The sequence below is a fragment of the Elephantulus edwardii genome, unplaced genomic scaffold (assembly GCF_000299155.1).
Source record: "Elephantulus edwardii isolate Elephantulus edwardi_28Jun2011 unplaced genomic scaffold, EleEdw1.0 scaffold00017, whole genome shotgun sequence".
In the NCBI taxonomy this organism is placed as follows: Eukaryota; Metazoa; Chordata; class Mammalia; order Macroscelidea; family Macroscelididae; genus Elephantulus; species Elephantulus edwardii.
Window position 1 is genome coordinate 24112082 of NW_006399767.1, and position 7791 is coordinate 24119872.

Consider the following 7791-nt stretch of genomic DNA (forward strand, 5'->3'; position numbering starts at 1 on the left):
TATTTATATATTTATATATTTATATATTTATATAAACTGGTCTGTCCATTTGTTGTACAGACGTAACTTGTGGTTGCTGTGAAGCTGAACACTGTGACACTGAGGCAACAATGTGATAATGGTTACCCATGGTGGACAGTGTTTGGGGAGTGGTATTCACTTCCGAAATAGCTTGCCTCCAGAAACTCTATGAACTTGGAGAAACGTTGAAAGTTATACAATTGTTCATGTCTTTCGTTCATAGGGTCGCTATGAGTCATCTATGACTCAATGACACTTAACAACAATGACATATATACATAAACACACATGCATGTATATGTATATACACACACACACGTACACACACACACACATATATGTATTTGTTTTGTGTTCTGTCAAGTTAGAACTGACTCATAGCTGACACTCCAGTAGTTTTTCAGAGGCACTAAACAGTGTGGGAGGAGACTGCCCATCTTTCTTTATTCCAACCACACACCTTTGGGTTGGCAGCTCAATTTCTTACCAGTACTATTGGTGAATTTGAACTGCTAGAGGCAGCATCTATATATGTTAGCAGTGTTGTTGGTGTTGTTTGTTATGTGCCATCAAGTCACCTGCAACTCATAGCAACCCCATGTACAACAGCTCTGAACCCTACTCTATCCTGAGCCAACCTTATTGTCTCTGACATACCTACCCCCATAACCCCAGTCACTGAGTCTATCCATCTCATCAAGGGTTTTCTTTCTTGTGCTGTCCCTCCACCCTCCCAAGCATGACGTCCCTCTCCAAGGACTGGTCCCTCCTTGCAACATGCCCAAAGTATGTGAGATGGAGCCTCAGAATCCTTGCCTCCAAGGAGCAGCCTGGTTTCATCCTCTCCAGGATTAGCCTGGTTTGTTCTCTTAGAGGTCAATGGTATATTCAATACTCTTCTCCAGCACCACAGCTCACTATGTATACAGATTCTTTAGAATTTTATGAAGTGGATAGTCTTATTATCCACATTTTATAAATAAAAAATGGAGGCATAAGAACATAAGTAACTTGCCCCCAATTACAGAGGTATGAGACAGGTTTGACTCTGAATCCAGTGAGTTATTCCCATCATATTTCATCCTATTCATTCTCTTCCTCTTACATCTCTGTCCTTTCCATTTTCCAAGTTCCTGCATTTCTGGTTCCTCTTTCTCGTGGAGCTTCTGAGCGCTTCTTCCTCCACTGCTGGTTAAGCCCTCGCCCTCCAGTGCCTCCTCCAGGCTCCCTATCACCTCTCTCATCTATTCTAAGGAACTCAGTTTTTTGCATTACCTGTGGTTAAGCACTTAATTCCCCACTCTAAACCATTTGCTAAACACCTTTGCATCTTCTTTTTTTTAAGGAAAAAAATCCCAAAACTCTATTTCAATGAAAGTTGACAAAGCAAATTGTTTTCCACTAACCTACATATTTTGTTTCATAACATAAATTATAACATCCACAAAGCTGTCCTGCTCTTCCTTCCTTCCTGTCACTCTCATTTCCGTGAATCCTTGTATCCTACTCCTTCCTGTCGTCTGGGCTTTATCCTTGGGCAACTGTTGATCTTTTGACCTTATCTGATTTGTTATTCTAAAGAATGAGGGCTTTCTTGATTTTATTATTCCTCTTAGAGGTCTATATACTGTTTGGCTGAATGTTGAGCCAAGTAAGAAAACATACCTGCTTCTTATGTCCCCAACATATTTCAAATCCTCAATTTACCGTCTTTCTGTCCTGTACCTCTTATCTGAGACCCATTGACTGCAGGTCACTGGCCTTTCACCTGGCCCTCTCTATCACTTACTCATCTTGTCCTTCAGTTCCGGGAATAAGCCTGGCATCTCAGCCATCATTACCCAGAAGGCCCTAATTTCCAAAGCAATAAATCCATGAAGATTTATAGCTTTGGAAATTCTATGGAGTGGTTCTACTCTGTCCTACAGGGTGTCTATAAGTCAGAATTAATTTGAATTTATCAAGCTATTAACTGGATTTATAAAATTTTTTTACCCCAACAGCAAGAAATATGAATGACATAACAACGTAGACCATGTTCAAGTTGGAATACGAGTGCAAGGCCACAAGAACAGAATTCCAATCCAGTTTGTATCCATACCTAGGTGAGTTATTTAAAGCATTTAAACATGTCCGCATAAGTACTAACCTATCAACACAGTATGAGAGAGTGGTAAGAAAAACAACTGGGGAAGGGATGTGCAGAGTCTCAGAGAGGAGGAGTCAGGGAGCTCTGGTGGCCTAGTGGCAAGAAGCTGCACTACAATCCCAGAGGTACGCAGTTCAAATCCACCAGATCCATCCTCTGCTGGAGAAGGAGGGACAACTTCTTCCTGTACCACCAGTCAGATCTGATTTGACGGTACACACACATACAATTAAAAAAAAAGAGGAGTCTCACCCACCAACAAATGCAAAAGTATATTTAATACACTCACTCTATACTTTTGAACATGTTAAGTTACAAAGTCTATATGTGAAATTGTCATTATATAGAAATGAGGGCTGAACACATCAGATCACAAAATCGAAGATATTATTGTTATATGCTGTTGAGTTGACTACTACTCCTAGAACCCTTATGCACAATAGCTCTGAACCCTGCTCTATCCTCAGTCACTCTCACTGTCTCTGACATTTCTACTCTCATTACCCCAGTTACTGTGCCAGTCAATCTCATGCAGGGTCTTCCTTTCCTGTGCTGTCCTTCCACCCTTCCAAGCATGATGTCTTTCTGAAAGGACTGGTCACTCCTGGCAACATGGCCAAAGTATGTCAGAAGGATACTCAAAATCCTTGCCTCCAAGGAGCAGCTTGGTTTCACCTTCCCCAAGGCATATCAGTTAGTTCTTCTGGCAGTTATTTGTACGTTCAGTACTCTTCTCCAGCACCAAAACTCAAAGGCATCAATCCTTCTTCTATTGTCTTCAGTCATTGTCCAGCTCTCTGATTCATAGCAAGTAACTGTGAAGACCATGGCCTGAATCAGGCACACCTTAGTCTCTAGACTGACATTGTTGCTCTTCCACACTTTGGAGAGGTCTCTGACAGCAGATTTCCTTAATGTAATTCGTCTTTTGATATCTTGACTGCTGGTGCCAAGAGTGTTGATAGTGGAACTGAGAAAGCGGAAATTATTAATCTCATTCTCTTCTCCTTTTGTCAGGGTGCTGCCAATTGCCCCAGTGATGAGAAGTTTTGTTTTCTTGATGTTGAACCTCAATCCATATTGCAGACTACAGTCCTTGATCCTCTGCAACAAATTCTTCAGGTCCTCCTCAGTGTCCGCACGTAAGGTTGTATCATTGGTATAACGCAAGTTGATGTCCTCAAAGCATAACAAAAATTCTATTTCTATATAGCTGACAAATCACATCATTGCATAAATACCAAATTTCATGCTTACATAACTGCTAAATCATAGAAAACCTGGCCCAGCCAAGTTGACTCATAACTAAGCATGACAGCCAGCCTTCTGCTCCACTTGACATTTGGTAACGTTAAGTATATGTCATTAATGTGCAAAATAATTGGAAAGTAGATTTTCTAAAGCTATTATTATAAATTAAAAATGTTGGCTAGTGTTATAATTGTTATAATTGATACACAAGGAGTAGTTACTCTGGTGTAGTATCTATAAGGAGTTGTGTTACTGCTTAAAGCCTTTCCTGTCTGGTGGTTCTCCAGAAGGAGAAAGATAGACAGTCTCCTCTCATGCCACTTACAGCCTTGGAGAATCACCTATGAGTTGGATCTCATTTAAGTGCAATGTGTTTGAGTCTTTAAGTAGAAGGACTAGATATATTTTAACAACAATTATTTCCATACTGGAATTCTGGTAGGATTTTTTTGCTGTTGTTAGGAGCCTTCAAGTTGACAACAATTCATAGCAACTCTATGTGTGATAGTTCTGAACTCAGCATGGTAGTTTTCAACATGGCTTGAAGCTCATCATCAAGAAAACAAAAATTTTCACCCCTGGGTCAATTGACAGCACCATAGTAGATGAAGAAGAGATTGACATTGTTAATAATTTCAGCTTGCTTAGTTCTACAATATCTTGGCATCAGCAGTAAAGAACTCAAAAGACCCTATAATCAGGATAGAATAAAATAGATGGCTGAAATCTTCTAAAAATCAAAACCCTTTGCACATCAAAAAACTTCCCCCACTGGGTAAAAAGGAAAGCCACAGACTGAGGGAAAAAAATATTTGGTGATGACATGTAGGATAAGGGACTTATATCTAGAATTTATACAATACTTCCACACCTCAACAAGATAAAGGTAAACAACCCAATTGAAAAATGGGCACAGGATATGAACAGACACTTCACCAAAGAAGACATTCAGATGACAAACAAACACATGAAGAAATGTTCAAAACCCCTAGCTCTAAGAGAGAAGAAAATCAAAACAACTATGAGATATCAACAAACAACAAATGCTGGTGAGGTTGTGGAGAAATTAGAACCATTATTCGCTGTTGGTGGGAGTGTAAAATAGTGCAACCACTATGGAAGGCGGTATGGTGCTTTCTCAAAAAGTTGCAAATAGAAATAAATACCATTTGTATTTCTATTTAGTAACCACATTATGGCTTCTCCATTTATTATATTGATGACAGATTAAAAAATGCTGGCAGGAAGATCTGTATGCTTGATCATAGGGTTCAACTGGAGAAAGAGGGGACTCTTGATTATCTCACACACCTGTTTATGGGTGTGGATGTCAGAGGAATCAGGTGGCCCTCCTGAGGTATATAAACCTAGAAACTTACATTATTCCTCCTTGGTGTAATAACATTCCATGTCAATGATAATATTCTCCACGGTGTGGAACAGTAGTTCAAAGGAATTCATCACCTTGTTATTTCTACCCTCCTGCTTCCAGATCAGAGCCCCACTTACCTGCATAGGCCGCTCCTCTTGGGAGTGCATGCAGATCCAGTGGTCAGAGATATTGAGAATAACAAGGGGATAAAGAGCGACTGAAACACTCCCCATTACTCTGAAGGCCAACACACTGGGGACTACTGAAGCATCCACCTCCAGCCTGGTGCTCCCGCTGGCCCCATTTGCAGCAGCTGCCCCTGTCACCCTGCCACTGTGAAAATGAGGCCAGGTGCTGATTGTGGAGCAGGCCATCAACTACTCATATGCAAGTCCAAACTGAAGCTAAAGAAAATGGAACCAAATCCACAGAACCAAAATTTGACCTTGAGTCTAACCCATCTGAACTTAAAAAAAACAAAAACAAAAAACATCTCAGGAACAGATTTGAGACCTTGAACACTAATGAGCAAAGGCCAGATGAGCTGTGGGAGGACATAGAGAATATTATCCACAAAGAATGCAAAGGATCATTACAAAGACAGAAGAGGAAAAAAAGCCAGAGATGGATGTGAGAAGAGACTCTTAATAGTCACTAAAGGACAGAGAAGCCAAAGCAAAGGGAAGATATCAAGAAGTTAAGGGGCTGAGATTTCAAAGGGCAGCTCAGGAAGACAATGAAAAGTACTATAATGAAATGTGCAAAGAGCTAGGGTCTGAAAATCAAGGGTCAAGCTCATTCAGCGTTTCTTAAGTGGCAGTAACTGAAGAACAGATTCAAGCCTTGAGTTGCAATACTTAAGTATGCTATGGGCAGAATATTGAATGATCTAGGAAGCATCAAAAGAAGATGGAAGGAGTACACAGAGTCACTGTATCTAAAAGAAGTGGCCAACACAGAAGTATTTAATGAAACACCTATATTCAAGAGGCAATGATGTTGAAGGAGGAAGTTCAAGCTGCTCTGAAGGAAATGACAAAATAAGGCCTCAGGAATTTATAGAATACCAACTGACATATTTCAATAAAGAGATGCTGCCCTTGGTGTGCTTATCAGGCTGTGCCAAGAAATCTGGAGGACAACTCCCTGGCCAACTGACTGTAAGAGACCCATTTTTATTCCCATTCCCAAAAAAGTGATCCAACAGAGTGTGGAAATTATCAAGTAATATCACATGCAGCAAAATTCTGCTGAAGATTATTCAAAAGTGATTGGCACAGTACATTGACAACTACCAGAAACACAAGCTGGATTTAGAAGAGGTCATGGCACTAGAGACATTATCGCCAATATCAGATGGATCTTGGCTGAAAGCAGAGAACACCAGAGAAACCTCTATCTATGTTACGTTGACTATGTAGAGGCATTTGACTGCGTGGATCACAGCAAATTGTGACTAACCTTGAGAAGAATGGGAATCCCAGAACACCTGATTATGCCCAAGCAAAACCTATGCTTGGACCAGGAAGCTGTTGTTAGAACAGAACAAGGAAACACGGCATGGTTCAAAATCAGAAAAAGAGTGCATCGGGAACGTGTCCTGTCTCCACTCCTTTTCAATCTGTATGAAAATAGATCATTCAAGAGAACAGGACTTTATGAGGAAGAATGTGGCATCAGGACTGGAAGAAGACTCATCAACAACCTGCATCATGCAGATGACACAACCTTACTTGCTAAAACTGAGGAAGACCTGAAGCATTTGCTGTTGAGGGTCGAGGACTATTGTTTGCAACATGGATTGAAGCTCAGCATCAAGAAAATAAAGATTCTCATCATTGGGTCAATTGGCACCTTCACGATAGATGGAAAATAGTTTGAGATTGTTAAAATTTCAACTTGCTCAGTTCCACAATCTATTGACACCAACAGTCAGGAACTCAAAAGAATTGCAGTAGGAAAATCTGCTGCTGTCAGGGACATCTCCAGAATGCTGAGGAGCGATGATGTCAATCTAGAGACTAAGACGTGTGTGATACAGGCCATGGTCTTCACAATTACTAGCTATGCATCGGAAAGCTGGACAATGACCAAGGATGACAGAAAAATTAATGCCTTTGAGTTGTGGTGCTGGAGAAGAGTATTGAATCATGGATTGCCAAGACTCTATTGTGCAGAGGGTGAAACCAAGCTGCTCCTTACAGGCAAGGATTTTGAGACTCTGTCTCACATACTCAGAGTTGTAGCCAGGAGGAACCAGTCTTTGGAGAAGGATATCATTCTTGGAAGGTTTGAGAGAGAGGAAGACCCTGGAGGAGATAGATTGACAGAATAACTGTGGTAATGAAGGTGGGTTTATCAAAGACAGTGAGATTAACTCAGGATAGAACAGGGTTCAGAGCTATTATGTATAGGGTTATGATGAGTCATAGTCAACCTGACAGCACATAACAACAACAACAACAACATGGCCTGGATCAGGCGCAGCTTGGTCTCTAGACTGACATCGTTGCTCCTCAGCACTCTGGAGAGGTCTCTACCTTCCTTTAAATTGTGGTGTTGGAGAAGAGTACTGGTTGAGTATCCCATGGACTGACAAAAGAACAAACTAGTCTGTCTTTGAGGAAAGGCATCCAGGTTGCTCCTTAAAGACAAAGGGGTGAAACTTTTTCTCACATATTTTGGGCACATTGTCAGGAGTGGCCAATCCTTGGAAAAGGACATCATGCTGGGAAAATGGAGGGGCAGATGAGGGAAGCCAAATATAAAATTTAATAATAGTAGACCAAATGCTGTATTGGGAAATGAGGGAGGCTTAATACAAGCTGAAGGTCACCTTGTGACATGGGGGCATTCCTTAGGAGGTCACCTTGTGACACTGGGGCATTCCTTAGGAGTCAACATTGTTCTTAGTTTGTATCAAATGAATCCCTCCCTCTTGAGATTAACATAAAGAGGAACTTGGCCTTATCTGTAAAAGATTTCACCATTATCCTTT

The 7791-nt window shown here is 40.8% G+C and overlaps 1 pseudogene; it reads right to left on the reverse strand.

Annotated features, from left to right (window-relative positions):
• The window catches only part of LOC102850508, a 95812-nt pseudogene that overhangs the window by 23822 nt on the left and 64199 nt on the right, over positions 1 to 7791 (reverse strand).